This window comes from Talpa occidentalis, unplaced genomic scaffold, assembly GCF_014898055.3.
Source record: "Talpa occidentalis isolate TD23 unplaced genomic scaffold, MPIMG_talOcc4v2.1 talOcc4.8, whole genome shotgun sequence".
Lineage (NCBI taxonomy): Eukaryota > Metazoa > Chordata > Mammalia > Eulipotyphla > Talpidae > Talpa > Talpa occidentalis.
Window position 1 is genome coordinate 7,214,067 of NW_023605194.1, and position 14,335 is coordinate 7,228,401.

Sequence of the window (14,335 nt, forward strand, 5' to 3'; positions counted from 1 at the left end):
ACAAAGAATGAAACTGGACCACTATCTAATACCATGTACAAAGATTAACTCAAAATGGATTAAAGACGTGCATGAAAGACCTAAAGCCAAAAAACTCCTAGAAGAAAATTAAGGACCTTAAGTCTTGGGGATTTTTTTTTTTAATATCAGTGGTTTTTTTTTTTAAAGATTTATTTATTTATTTATGCAAGCACTGGGTACAGTCAGAAGCACGGGAGGGTGAGAGAATTCACCAGAGCCAGAGCAGAGAGCAGAGCAGGCAGATGGACAAAATACACTGCTGAGGGGAGCAGCGGGCGGCAGGAGAGGTCTGAGCGCCATGTGGGACCCTTGCCGGCGGCCGGGGATCGAACTGGCGCTGCAGAGGCTACGGGCAGCTTCGCAGCCCAGCGCTCAACCGCTGCGCCACCGGGGAGTCCCTTGGAGATTTTTTTTTTTTTTTTGCATTAACACCAAAAGCAAAGACAGAAAAAGCAAAGATGAATAAGCAGGATGACATGAGGCTAAAAGCTTCTGTAGAGCAATGAAACAAAGTGAAAAGTAGAAAATATTTGCAAATCATACATCTGAAATGGGGTTAATATCCAAAATATGTAAAGATATCATACAACTCAATATCAAAACAAACAAACAATTCAATTAAAAATGGGCAGAGAATCTGAATAGACACTTGCCCAAAGGAAACACAGAGGTGGCCAACAGCTACATGAAAAATTGTTCAACATCATTTATTATCAGGAAAATGTAAATCAAAATCACAATGAGCTATCACCTTATGCCTGTTAGGACTGCCTATTATCAAAAAGACAAGAAATTAAAAAATGTTGGCAAGAATGTGGGAAAAAAGGAAGCTTCATGCACTGTTGATACAGTCACAATGGAAAGCAATATGGTCTCCATCTAAAATTAAGAAGAGAACTACCATATGATCCAGCAGTTCCACTTCTGAGTATTTATGTGAAGGAAACAAGCTTACTATTTGGGAAAGATAGCTGTGTTCCATGTTCACTGCAACATAATTTGTAACAGCCAAGGCATGGAAGCAAAGGAAGTGTCCACTGATAAATGAAGAGATAAAGAATATGTGGTATAGATAAGATATAATGGAATATTACTCAGCCATAAAAAGAAAGAAATCTTGCTACTTGCTACAACATGGATGGATCAAGAGGGTATTATGCTATGTGAAAAAATGAGACAAATATCATATGATCTCATTTATAATTTAGAACTTTAAAAATAACACCAATTCACATAGAATTTTGGTTTGGGTGTGATGGGACTGTTTTATTTTTTTTTAAGATGTATTTATTTATGCAGACAAGAGCTGGGCACAGGCCAGAGATGTGGGGTGTGAGAGGACCCACCAGAGACAGAGTGGGGAACAGAACAGGCAGACTGAAATACACTGCCAAGGGGAGTAGCAGGCGAGACAGGAGAGGTCTGCTGCGCCATGTGGGTTGCTCCCTTGAGGACCGGGGATCGAATTCGTGCTGCAGAGGCTGCAGATTGCTTCATAATGCGGTGCTTAACCCCCTGCACCACCAGGAAGGCCCCATGATGGGACTGTTTTATAGCTTGATTTTGTGATAGTTATATGACTGTAGGTGTCTAGTAATTTTCTGGTTACCAGAGACAAAGAGTGAGAGTGGAAAAAATGGGTGAAGGTGGATAAAAGGCACAAATTTTATTTATTTATTTATTTATTATTCATTTATTTATATAAGCACTGGGTACAGTCAGAAGCGCGGGAGGGTGAGAGAATTCACCAGAGCCAGAGTGGGGAGCAGAGCAGGCAGAAGGACCGAAGCACACTGCTGAGGAGAGCAGCAGGCAGCAGGAGAAGTCTGCGCGCCATGTGGGACCCTCCTCCGGTGGCCAGGGAGCAGCCGGGGATCGAACCGGCGCTGCAGAGGCTGCGGGCAGCTTTGCAAACCAGCGCTCAACTGCTGCGCCACCGGGGAGGCCCTCAAATTTTCAGTTACAAAATAAACAAGTTCTGAAAATACAAAAAGATTAAAAAGTCACCCCCATTGAATGGGAGAAATTATTTACACAATATATAACCAATAAGGAGTTAATATTCAAGATATATTTAAAATTTTCAAATAATTCAACAATAAAAAATTAATAAATTACCAAATGACTAGACAATTCACCAAAGAGGGTATCCAAAATGCCCATAGATACGTGAACAGATGTTCTTCTCTTCCAGTAAGAGAAATGCAGATTAAAACCACAATGAGGGTCTCCCCGGAGGCGCAGCGGTTGAGCGCTGGGCTGCGAAGCTGCCCGCAGCCTCTGCAGCGCCGCCGGTTCGATCCCCGGCCGCCGGGCGAGGGTCCAACATGGCATGCAGACCTCTCCTGCCGCCCGCTGCTCCCCTCAGCAGTGTGCTTCGTCAGTCTTCCTGTTCTGTTCCCCTCTCTGGCTCTGGTGAATTGTCTCACCCTCCCGCACTTCTGACTGTACCCAGTGCGTGTATAAATAAAAAATTAAATCTTTAAAAAATAAATAAAAATAAAACCACAATGAGATACCATTTCATGCCCATAAGAATGACACATATTAGAAAGACTTCCAGGCCCTCCCTGGGGGTCCAAAGTGTTAGTCTCAGCACTATGGAGCTATCCGCAGCCACTGCAGCACCGGTTTGATTCCCAGCCAAGGAGGTGACCCACATGGCGCAGCAGACTTTTCCTGTGTGGCCCGCTGCTCCCCTCAGCAGTGTATTTCAGTCAATCTGCCTGTTCTGCTGCCCTCTCTGTCTCTGGTGCATCCTCTCACCCTCCACACTTCTGGCCTGTACCCCAGTTCTTGTATGAATACATAATCTTAAAAAAAAAAAAAAGGACCTCCAACAAGAAGTGCCAGAGAGGATACGGTGAAAGAGGAACCTTATTACACTGTAGGTGGGAATGTAAACTGGTGCAGTCACTTGGAAAGCAATCTGAATTTCACTTAAAAAATTAAAAATGGAAACACTGCAAACCTACTCTGGGGTGTCTATCCAAAGAATATGAAGCTATCCATGCAAAAAAACCACATGTTCCACAATATTCATAGCGGCCTATTTACAATAGCCAGGACATATAAGTGATCTAAATGTCCAATAGAGGATTGGATCAAGAAGATGTAGTGTCCATGTTATAGAATACTATTCAGTCATAAGATGAAATGCAGTCATTTTCAACAAAATGAAGGGAGTTTGAGAGAATTACATATAGGAAAGCAAGTCAGGATGATAAAAACAAATCCTGGATGTTTTACATAGCAGACAATTTGATATCATACAATACATTAAAAACTGGGGGGCATCAATAAACACCATGAGGGACAAGGGGACATAAGTGGTGGTGGGGGGAAAAATAAAAACAAACAGAATGCCTTCAGAGTGGCTCCCAGATTTGTAAAAACAAACAGCATGATGGCTCTAGTTAATAACATCATATGACTTATTTAAAAAGTTGCTAAGAGAGTAAAGCTTAAAAGTTCTCATAAGAAAAAAATAAGTATGTGTGGTGATGGATGTTAACTAGACTTATCATGATGATCATTTCACCCTATTCAATCATTATGTCATGCACCTGAAATGTTATATCCCAACTACATTTTCATTTTTAAAAAAATGAGAAATGATGTAAAAAATATTAAAAAATAAATAAAAATTTGAAAAAAATGGGAAAAAAATTTTAATGTTTTTTCCTGAAATTCAAATTTTATGGGTGTCCTGTATTTTATCTGGCACATCTAGCCAGCGCTCCCCATCAGCTGAACCTAGATGGAGAAGCTGGATACCAGGACAACCCTCAGATACGGTCATAAAGGTGCCCTGGCATTTTATCCTATAGGCAATGGAGACATTAAGGAACAAATACATTTCTTATGACTGAAAGGAATATTCAACAATACTTTAACATTCATGGAAACATTACAGATGGTAGTATAAAATACACATTAGCAGAATGAATAAACGGCAATGATCACACAAAAAAATATAATAAGGCAGTGAAATTCAACTGTGGCTACTATCAACAATGTGAATTGGTTGTGTTGTTTCTACCAGTCTGTTTATTGGTGGCTTAAAAAAATTAAATTTCTTAAATGATGAGATTTTTAAAAATCAAAGCATATTTAATTGATGTAGGGTACGTCTTAGATTCAATAGATAGGACACATATATATTGACCATTATCCCTATTTTATCTTTATTTTTTTTTATTAAGGAAGCATTGGTTTACAAAAATCAGTATGGTTTAGGGGCATATGTTTACACCTCTTCAGATGTCACCCAACCACGCCCAGCACCAAAGCACCCATAATCCTCTGCCTCAGTCCATTTGGGCCCCTCCCTGTCTGGTATCCGCAGTTCTGCAGTCAGATTTCTTGGGTTTGTTTTGGTTTAACTTTGTCTGTTCCTTTGTCTTGTTTCTTTTTATTCAACATCTTCGTGAAATCATCCGCTTTTTGTCTCTTTCTTGTTTCTCTCGGCATAATCCCCTCCAGTTCATCCATGTAAGACGTGTAATTTTTAAGATAATTATTACATTGTAGAATTATTCTCCATTGTGATGCATCCTTAATATCTTTAAGTAGGCAATTTTTGTGTTACCATAGTTTCTTTTCAATAGAATAACTGTCTCTTATTCATTTTGGGGCATATTTTATGAAGCTATAATTACATATAGTCATGTAACTATCACAAAAATCAAGCTATAAAACAGTTCTATCACACCCCAAAATTCCCTCTACCCTCCTTTGTCATCAACTCCTCCTCCAGCCCTCACTCATCTGTTTTTCACCCCTACAGTCTCATCTTTTTCAGAATTTCATATAAATGAGGTCATGCAGTATGCGGCCTTTTGAACCTGGCATCTTTCATTTAGCATAATGCATTCAAGATTCGTTCCTGTTGTGAATGCTTATTTCATTGCTAGCCACTGTATGGGTAACGTACCTGTTATCCATTCAGAAGCTTCCAAATAAATAACCCCATTTTATATCTATAAAGGAACTGGCTCATGTGTTGTGGGGGCTGGTAAGTCTAAAATCTATAGGGTACACTGGCAGGTTAGAAACTCTGGTATGTCTTCTATTTTAGTTTCCAGACAGAATTCCTTCTCCAGGAAACTTGTTTTTGCTCTTCAGACCTTCAACTGATTGGATGAGGCCCACACACATTACTAAGGGAAATCTTAGACTGAGATCAAGGAAATCACAGCCAACCTGCTGTGACTAGTGACCACAACTATAGCAACATTTGCACTGATATTTGACCAAGTAATTGTCACTACAATGGTGTCAAGTTGACACATAAAATTAATCATCACAAAGTATTTCCATATTTTGATGAATATGTATAAAGCTTCTATAAACACTCCTGTATGGATTTTATGTGGACACAAATTTTTAATTCACTTGGTAGGGTGCCCATACTACCCTCCACTGGGTATGCCAGATTTGAAAGAAAAAAATTTAGCAAAGGTAACAGACATAATGGAGTTAAAAAAGCAAAACTACATGTGCTCTATGCACATAGTATTATATATACTTTTTTATAGTTATAAAGATGAAAATGAAATACATATATACATAAAATTCCATTTTAGGAAATAAAGGAATGGTAAACTCATAATTCAGGATAAGACTTACATATATTATCAAGGAGGAGAGGAGTGGGAAATAAAAGAAACTTGTAAGTACCTGTAAGTTATTAGCAGGGTACTAGTTTCTAGGTTAGCTGGTGAGATCATGGTTCACAATTTCATTAAAACATGAATAAAATGTTTAAAAGAAACCAATAGTGGGCCCTCCCTGGTGGCGCAGGGGTTAAGTCTCAGCGCTATGAGTTCGATCCTTGGTCAGGGAGCTGACCCACATGGCGCAGCAGACCTCTCCTGTTTCCCTGCTGTTCCCCTCAGCAGTGTATTTCAGCAAATCCGCCTGTTATGCTCCCCACTCTGTGCATCTACACACACACACACACACACACACACACACACATCTTGCACCTCTGGCCTGTAACACACATACACACACACATACCCTGCACCTCCAGCCTGTACCCCAGCTCTTGTATGCATACATAAAATCTTAAAAAAAAAAACAAAAAACAACCCAACAGCAATAGTGTGTTACAAACCAAGGACTATGACAAATCCAATTCCATGCTCAATGTCTGATTTTTTTTTTTAAAGGAAAAGCTCCTCTGTCTCTGGAGAGTGACTGTCACTGAGCTGCTTCCAGTGTGACTCTATGACAATGACAGTGTGACAATGATTACATATTTATTTTAGTCCTAACAAATTTGAATGAAAATATCTGGGGAAAAAACAACGAACAAACGAAAAGATCAGCGGCAAAGGGATAGCATATTCGATGGAAAGAGAATAACCAGGAAGGAAAGGTATGAAATTTTATAGGCCAAGGTGGTAAAGACGGAGAGGGAACAGATTTAGATGATATCAATGACAAATCAGAGGGAAAATGGATAGGAGTCTGCCAATCAAATGAATGCAGAGAACAAGGGAGATGGTGGAGTGGACAGCTGATGTTTCTAGCTTGGAGAGTGATGTCATTCATAAAGATAGGGAATGCCAGAGTACAATTTTGAGGGGGGCAAAGAGCCCAGATTATTTAAAATTCAAGTATGGAGCTCAGGAAATGGGGTTAAAGACGGGGAAACTTTGCATATCATAATTTTTATTCAGTGCCTTGCCAGACCCTGGGCCAAATGCCTATTCCACTGACTTTTTACGACAACACTCTGGTGTGTTATACACACCTGACAAAGGAGAAGGCTGAGGGACCCGTGGAATGCTGAGCAGTTTTGAGGACCCCACTGAGATCAGAAACTGTGAAGTTTGTAATGGTGCCCATTTGCAAGGTTATCCAATTTTTTTCTCTAGCAGTCCTTGCCAGCTGGTGAAAGAAGTGCATGAAAGCAAGCTAGTTAGGAATTTCTGATGAAGGGCAAGGGGATGAGAAGTTAAGATAGAGACTCTTAAGTGACTGTGCCCAGATTAAGGACCTGGTCTAAGAGACTGAGATCAAGGACATGAACAACCATGCAGAGGAGCATGTTTTAATATCTTTGGAGGATTAACAGATTCCCAGTTCCCAACTGTCTCAGTCTATAGATTTGGGGACTCTATATTTTTGTGTAGATCGTGATTTTTTCCCAATTGTTTCTAAATGACTTACATTGTAATCTCCGTCTGGTAACAGTAGAGGTTGAGACTGCAGTGGGCCATGCTTTCAATGTGTTTCTCATTTGTCTAATTTCAAATTTAGATAGACCTTTTGCCATATGTTCTAGCTGTTTGGTTTTAGAAATAGGGCCTTTCATCATCTGCAGGGCACTTTCTGTCCTGAACTCCAGTATTGGGGAGGGGAGTTAGTTTTCTCACTGAACTGGGGTATACAAGAACTGGAGTACAGGCCAGAGGCACGGGAGGGTGAGAGACAGAGACAGAGACAGAGCAGGGAGCAGAAAAGGTAGATGGATGGAAAACACTGCTGAGGGGAGCAGAGGGAGAGGCAGGAGAGGTCTGCTGTGCCATGTGGGTTTCTCCCTGGCTGGTCGGGAATCGAATCCGTGCTGCAGAGGCTGCGGATAGCTTCACAGAGCTGTGTTCAACCCGCTGCGCCACCGGGGAGACCCTGATTTTTATTTTTATCAGGTTTATGCATATATAGTGTAAAGAAATTGATCTTTAAATTGATCTCTAGAGCTAATTAGGAAAGATAGAAATTACCCTCCTGGAACCTCTCTCATGTGCTGTTCCCTAGAATCATCCATTTTCAATTCTTAATTGTGTTTTAGTGTTATTCTCCCTATCTTTAGACAACTTGATTATATCACCAATTCCTGGCTTCCCAGTTTCCGGTATTATCCACTGACCTTCCACTACAGGAGATAAGAATTTCTCATCTACCTCTCGCCTACCACCCCCACTCATATTTTCTATCCTCCCATCCTCCTATGTGCCAGATTATAATTTTGGTTAAATATTCAGTTTTTGTTATTATGACCCTAGAAATGCTACACACGGTTGAACCATGTTTTTCCTTTCCTATACAACTGTCTTTTCAAGGAATTGGTAAATGTCTTCTTGTTCACTCATTCGCTCCATATCTAATTAACACATTTCCCCAATTCTCCCTCAGTTGGTATTCATCACAGTTCATCTTAAGTGTGCATTTCAGTGCCATTAAGAGCATTCATATTGTCATGCAACCACCACCACTATCCATCTCCAGGACATTCCCCATCATCCCAAACTGAAACTCTGTACCCACTAAAAACAAGCCCCCATTCACGCTCCACAGTTCTATTTTGTGTCAGAGTTTGACTATTCTGGGTACCGCGTATGTGTGGAATCATACAATATTTGCCCTTGGCAACTGGCTTATTCCAATTATTACGATGTCTTCAAGATTCCTCCATGTTGTAGCATGCTTCTCCTTTTTAAAGGCTGAATAATATTCCCTGACAGGCCACATTATGTTCACTCATTTATACAATGATAGACACTAGGGTTGTGTCCACCTCTTGGCTATTGTAAATAATAGCAATATGGGTATGTAAGGATCTCTTCAAGACTCTGGTTTCAATTCTTTTGGATATATACATTCAAAATGGAATTGCTGGATCACATGACCCTTCTAAATTTTGAGGAACTGTTATACTGTTTTCCATCACAGCTGTACCATTTTACATTGCTATTGACAGTGCATAAGGGTTCCAGTTGTTTTTTTTTTTTTTAAGATTTATTTATTTATGCATACAAGAGCTAGGGTACAGGCCAGAGGTGTGGGGTGTGAGAGGATTCACCAGAGACAGAGTAGGGAACAGAACAGGCAGACTGAAATATACTGCCAAGGGGAGCAGTAGGCGAGACAGGAGAGGTCTGCTGCGCCATGTGGGTAGCTCCCTGGATGGCTGGGGATCGAACTTGTGCTGCAGAGGCTGCGGATTGCTTCATTGTGTGGTGCTTAACCCACTGCGCCACCAGGGAGACCCGGGTTCCAGTTTCTTAATTTCTTTACATTCTTGCAAACACTTTTTAAAAAAATAACAGCCATCAAATGGGTTTTGTTTTTTTATTTTTTAATTTTTATTATTATTATTATTTTTATTTTTTTATTTATACAAGCACTGGGTACATTCAGAAGCACGGGAGGGTGAGAGAATTTACCAGAGCCAGAGCGGGGAGCAGAGCAGGCAGAAGGACCGAAGTACACTGCTGAGGGGAGCAGCGGGCGGCAGGAGAGGTCTGCGGGCCATGTGGGACCCTCCTCCGGTGGCCGGGGAGCAGCCGGGGATCGAACCGGTGCTGCAGAGGCTGTGGGCAGCTTCACAACCCACAGCTCAACTGCTGCACCACTGGGGAGGCCCCCTAATGGGTTTTGGATAGTAGTCTACCCTTTTGATTGTTCCTTATCAATTCTTTTACATAGTGCCTCTTCCTCGGGCTCCTTGTATGTTAGTGTCCACTCATGTTCTCTGCCCTCTTCTTCCGTGATACTTTCTCTAACTGTATGTCTTCAATTACACCCACAGATTTATTATTCCCAAAGCCAGTCTGGGCCTCTACACAAGCTCATACTTCTATATCCATTTGTATCTTGGGCATCTTTAAATACATATCCCCTTAGCAAATACAAAACCAAACTAACTTTCCCTAAAAGTTCTCCCTCCTGGATTTCCTCTGAGTGAAAGGCCCTACAATCTGGGCAGTTAGCCAGGCCATTAACATGGGAGTTATCTTAGCTTTCCCTTTCTCTCTACCCTTATCTCGTATCCATTGCCTTCAGTCTTTTTGCATTGCTGCTGCCGATGGTCATTCAATCTATACTTCCTTATCTCTAGCCTGGACTACTGAAGTAATGTCCCAGAAGTTCTCTCAGCCTGAAATCTCTCATCCCATTAATAATCCACATAACTGCTTGTTATTCTGCTGCAATACAGATCCAATATTAAATCTCTGCTTATAACTTCCAAATACATATGGAAGGGTAAAGGGACCATGAATGGCCAGGACGCGTCTAAAGAAGAGCAGGGAGACATCAGCTACCATTGTTAGAATTTACTATAAAGATGCAGTTTGGTACTGGCATAGGCACAGAAAATCTGATCAAGGAAAGAGAGCTCAGAAACAGACCTCTGCATGGAGAATGAGGCTCTGATATGAGACTATGGTGGCCAGGAGGTGCCTTGCTCACACCTCGCTCCCGGAGAACCTCCGCAAGGAGTGTAGCTAGTGGACAGCTTCCCGGTCTCCTCCGGGTGAGAAACAGCACCTCCAGGGCCTCTCTTCAGGGCTGCTGTCAGCAGTGAGGAAGGTGAGGTGCTGGAGCTGGGCCATCTATGCCCACCATGTGACTCCTCTAAAAGACAGTCTTTGCTCTGGAGCTCCCCAGTGGCCCAGGCAAGACTTTCTTAGAGCCACACCAAGTGTGAGTTCATTCCTAGCCAATCCTCCTTCCTCCTTTCATAAGAGTCCAGCCTATATTGTGAGCATCCTTCCTTCTTTCATCCTTTGTAAGAATTTCCCTCAACACATCTCTTGCACATTTAATTGAATCTTGGTATCTACCTCTGAGAGAACCCTAGCTGCACAATGACAGATGGGGCATGCCGGACCCACTGGGAAAGGCTGGGTGTAGTTCTTCAATAAAAGGAGTGAAAAAATAATGATTTTTCATGTGAAAAAATATTAAATTCCCACACTCCTCATATACAAAATTTACCTCCAGGTACGTAAATACCAAACACAAAATTTCTATAATTTATACCCTGAGGCAGGGGTAATATTTTCTAAATAAGACACACTCATACAGGTGGCCTCCCTGGTGGCGCAAGGGGTAATCACAGCACTGTAAAACTATCCACAGCCACGGCAGCACGAGTTTGATCCCAGCCAGGGAGCTGACACACCTGGTACAGCAGACCTCTCCTGACTTGCCAGCTGCTCCCCTCAGCAGTGTATTTCAGTCAATCTGCCTGTTCTGTTCTCTGGTGAATCCGCTCACCCCCACACCTCTGGCCTGTACCCCAGTTTTTGTGTGCATAAAAAAAAATAGACATACTCATACACAATAGATTTGCCCTCTTTAGAATTCAAAATTTTTGTTCACCAGAGGCATTTAAAAAGAGAAACAAGTAACAAAATGGGAGAGGATATTTGCAAAAAACGTAACTGGGAAAAAATTAGCATTAAGAACTCCTAAAAATCAACAAGCACATATAACCTTATTAATAGAAAAAGAGGGAAAATATATCCAGCATACATTATTTCCCTATGACTGTCTTTCTTGTATTGAGGTAGCACATTTGTTGCCATTGATAAACCAATTTGATACATTATTAAAGCCCATAGTTTACAATAGGATTAGCTGTGTTGTACATTCCTGTGGGGTCCACCATTACAGTAAAGTACAGAACAGTGATACCACTGTCAGCAAGCCCTACACACTCCATTCAATCATCTCTCCTCTCTCCCTCTGGCAACCATTGATCTTTTACCTTTTCTATAGTTTTGACTTCAGAATATCACAGTTCTGACTCATACACTATGTAACCTTTTGACTGGCTCCTTAGCAATTTGTATTTAAGATTCCTCCATATCTTTTTGTGGCGTGATAGCTTCTTTCTCTCAGTGAGTAATATTCCATGGCATGGATGGGCCACAGCCTACCTATTCGCTTATTGAAGGTCACCTTGAGTGTTTCCAATTTGGGACAATTATGATAAAACTACTGTAAACATGTGCAGATTTCTGTGTGAACAGAAGCATTTCATTCATTTGGGTAAATACCTAAGAGCTATTTTTACCTTCCTAAACAATTGTCAAAATGTCTTCCAAAGTGATTCTACCATTTTGCATTCACTCTAGCAATCAATGAGAGTTCCTGTTTCTTTACATCCTTGTCAGCATTTGGTTTTGTCAATAGCCTGAATTTTAGCCACTTTCAGAGCATACTACATTAAAAACAATTCAAAATACGTGTACCTACACAACACTTTCTAGGTATATACACATATATATACATATCTATATATATTCATATTTTAGAGAACATTTTAGATAACATATATATGCATGTACATATATGGAATAAAGCTTTGTAAGGAGGAAAAGAAGACATAGTAAAGACAGGACTCAGAAAGGTGGTTATTTCAGGTGAGGGGAGGAAGGAGAATGAGTTAGTGTGTGTAGGAAGCAAACCACACAGTTAGTGGTAAAATACTGTCATTATAGGGCCTCCCTGGTGGCATAAGGCGTTAAGTCTCAGCACTATGAAGCCATTGGCAGCCACTGCAATGAGAGTTCAATCGCTGGCCAGGGAGCTGACCCACATGGCGCAGCAGATCTCAACTGTCTTATCCACTGCTCCCCTCAGTGGTATATTTCAGTAGATCCGCCTATTTTGCTCCCCACTCTGTCTCTGGTGAATCCTCTCACCCACCCACACCTCTGGCCTACACCCCAACACCGGCTCTTGTATGCATAAATAAATAAAATAAATCTTTAAAAAATATTGTCATAACTTTTTGGGTGGAAGTTTCACAGTTGTTATTGCATTATTAAAAGTAAGTTAATAAAGGCAGATGTGGTAGATTGAATCATGGCTCACCAGTGATGATTATGTTTTAAACCCCAGGACCAGTGAACATGTTATATTCTGGAAAAGAGACTTTAGTGTTGTGATTAAGAATCTTTGTAAGTGAAAGAGGCAGAAGGATCAGTCAGAAAGTTAAGGTCAGAAACAGAGGTCAGAGGAAAGGAGGCGCTACATGGAGAAAGGGGTGAGGAGGCAGAGAATGTAGCAGCCTCTAGCAGCATAAAAAAGCAAGAAAGCTATTCTCCCCTCGTCTTCAGAAAGAAACAGTGCTCCCATATGTAGTGAAGGGATTTCAGACTTCTGACCTTCAAGACCTATGACATAATAAATTCCTCTTGTCTTCAACCACTAACTATAGAAAGCTAAAACAGTGGGCCAGACATGGATCAATAATGAATTGGATCATATATCCAGTTCTATACCTAGATCCAATAAAAAAAATAAATAATGATTCCTCATTAACTGGAAGGCAAAGCTAAACATGTTATAAAGCCCCTACTCACCTCTCTAGCTCTCGAGACCCCTATTTCACGCCTCCTTCCCTTCTCACTTCCCCTCCCCTCCAAAAAAAAAAAAAAAAAAACCACTCTAATTCACATACTTTAGGCAAGAGTCCTGGCCTCTGTGCCACTGAGCTGTCCACACGGGACTCCTATGGGGCTCAATTCCCTTATCATGCTCCTATGAAGCTTTCTAGGTTGAAATTCCCCTCGGTCTCCTTATCGACATTACAAGTGCTTTGGCTGCAAGGCTGACTCGGCTCACAGGATTCAGGATTAGGATCCAGGGCAGGGGAACCGTGGCTGGCAAGAGAATGGCACCTCAACATGCAGAGCCAACCCTTCAGGCGCTGTTTATTTGGGACCCCTCAGCTCTGGCAATAGGTTGAAAAGTCTTCACCACCACCTTCCACTAAGCAACTGCAGCGTGGACGAGATCAGTAACATTCACCAAAAATACCTGCTTGGGGGGGGGTCGAAGCGCACCGCGGGCCGTGGCGGGGCCGGGGCGGGGGTGGCGGAGGAGCAGACCCGACCGTCACGGGGTGGGAGGAACAGCTCCCAGCAAAGCAGAGCCGCGCGAACATGGCCTCCCTCATCTCGCCAGGCTGCCATCTGCCGCCCACGGGGGGTGGGGGGGCGTCTGTAAACAGAAACGTAGGTCGGTGCACGTCCCCATCCGAAGACTGTTCTCTCCGCTCTCAGGTTAAGTGGGGGGGGGGGACAACGCCCCCCCGGCAGAGGAGTCATCTGAACGGGGGCTGCGTTTCTCCCCCACCCCCACCCGATAACGGTGGGGGAAGCTCTGAACCGTGGACAGCAACCCACAGGCAGCCCACCTAGGCCGGGAACGCCCATCTGCAAGGAGACGCACCCAAGGACGCGGCCAGCCCTCGCGAAGCCCCAAAGGCCCTGGAGAGCGCAGCCCCCCGCTCGGCGGGGCCCCCGGGCCTCCGGGGCGTCGCGCGGGGCGGCGGTTGATGACCGCGGGCCGGCCGTTTTGATTCACAGAGGAGGGCGGGGAAGGCCCGCGGGCTCCGACACCACGCGGAACCCGAGCGCCGTCTCAGCCGCAGTTGAAGAAACCGCTCTCGGCCCGGACGGAGGCGGAGCAGCAGTTCACACAGAGCCAACCGAGGAGCCGCAAGATGCCCGGCGCCGTCCGCAGACGGCCCCCTGCGCGGGGCACTCTGGGACTTGTAGTT

General features: G+C 42.8%; 1 long non-coding RNA gene across 3 annotated transcripts in view; it reads right to left on the bottom strand.

Moving 5' to 3' along the window:
• Window positions 1-14,063, bottom strand: part of LOC119233940 (uncharacterized) — a 38,820-nt gene extending 24,757 nt beyond the window's left edge. For 2 of the 3 annotated variants that reach the window (XR_008550097.1, XR_005122502.2), the window contains exons 1-2: window positions 13,970-14,063; window positions 13,591-13,773 (exon numbers count right to left, since the gene is read on the bottom strand). This is a non-coding gene — a long non-coding RNA (uncharacterized LOC119233940). The remainder of the gene's footprint in view (window positions 1-13,590; window positions 13,774-13,969) is intronic. The other variant, XR_008550098.1, reaches the window with a different exon arrangement.
• Between the last annotated feature and the right edge of the window lie 272 nt (window positions 14,064-14,335).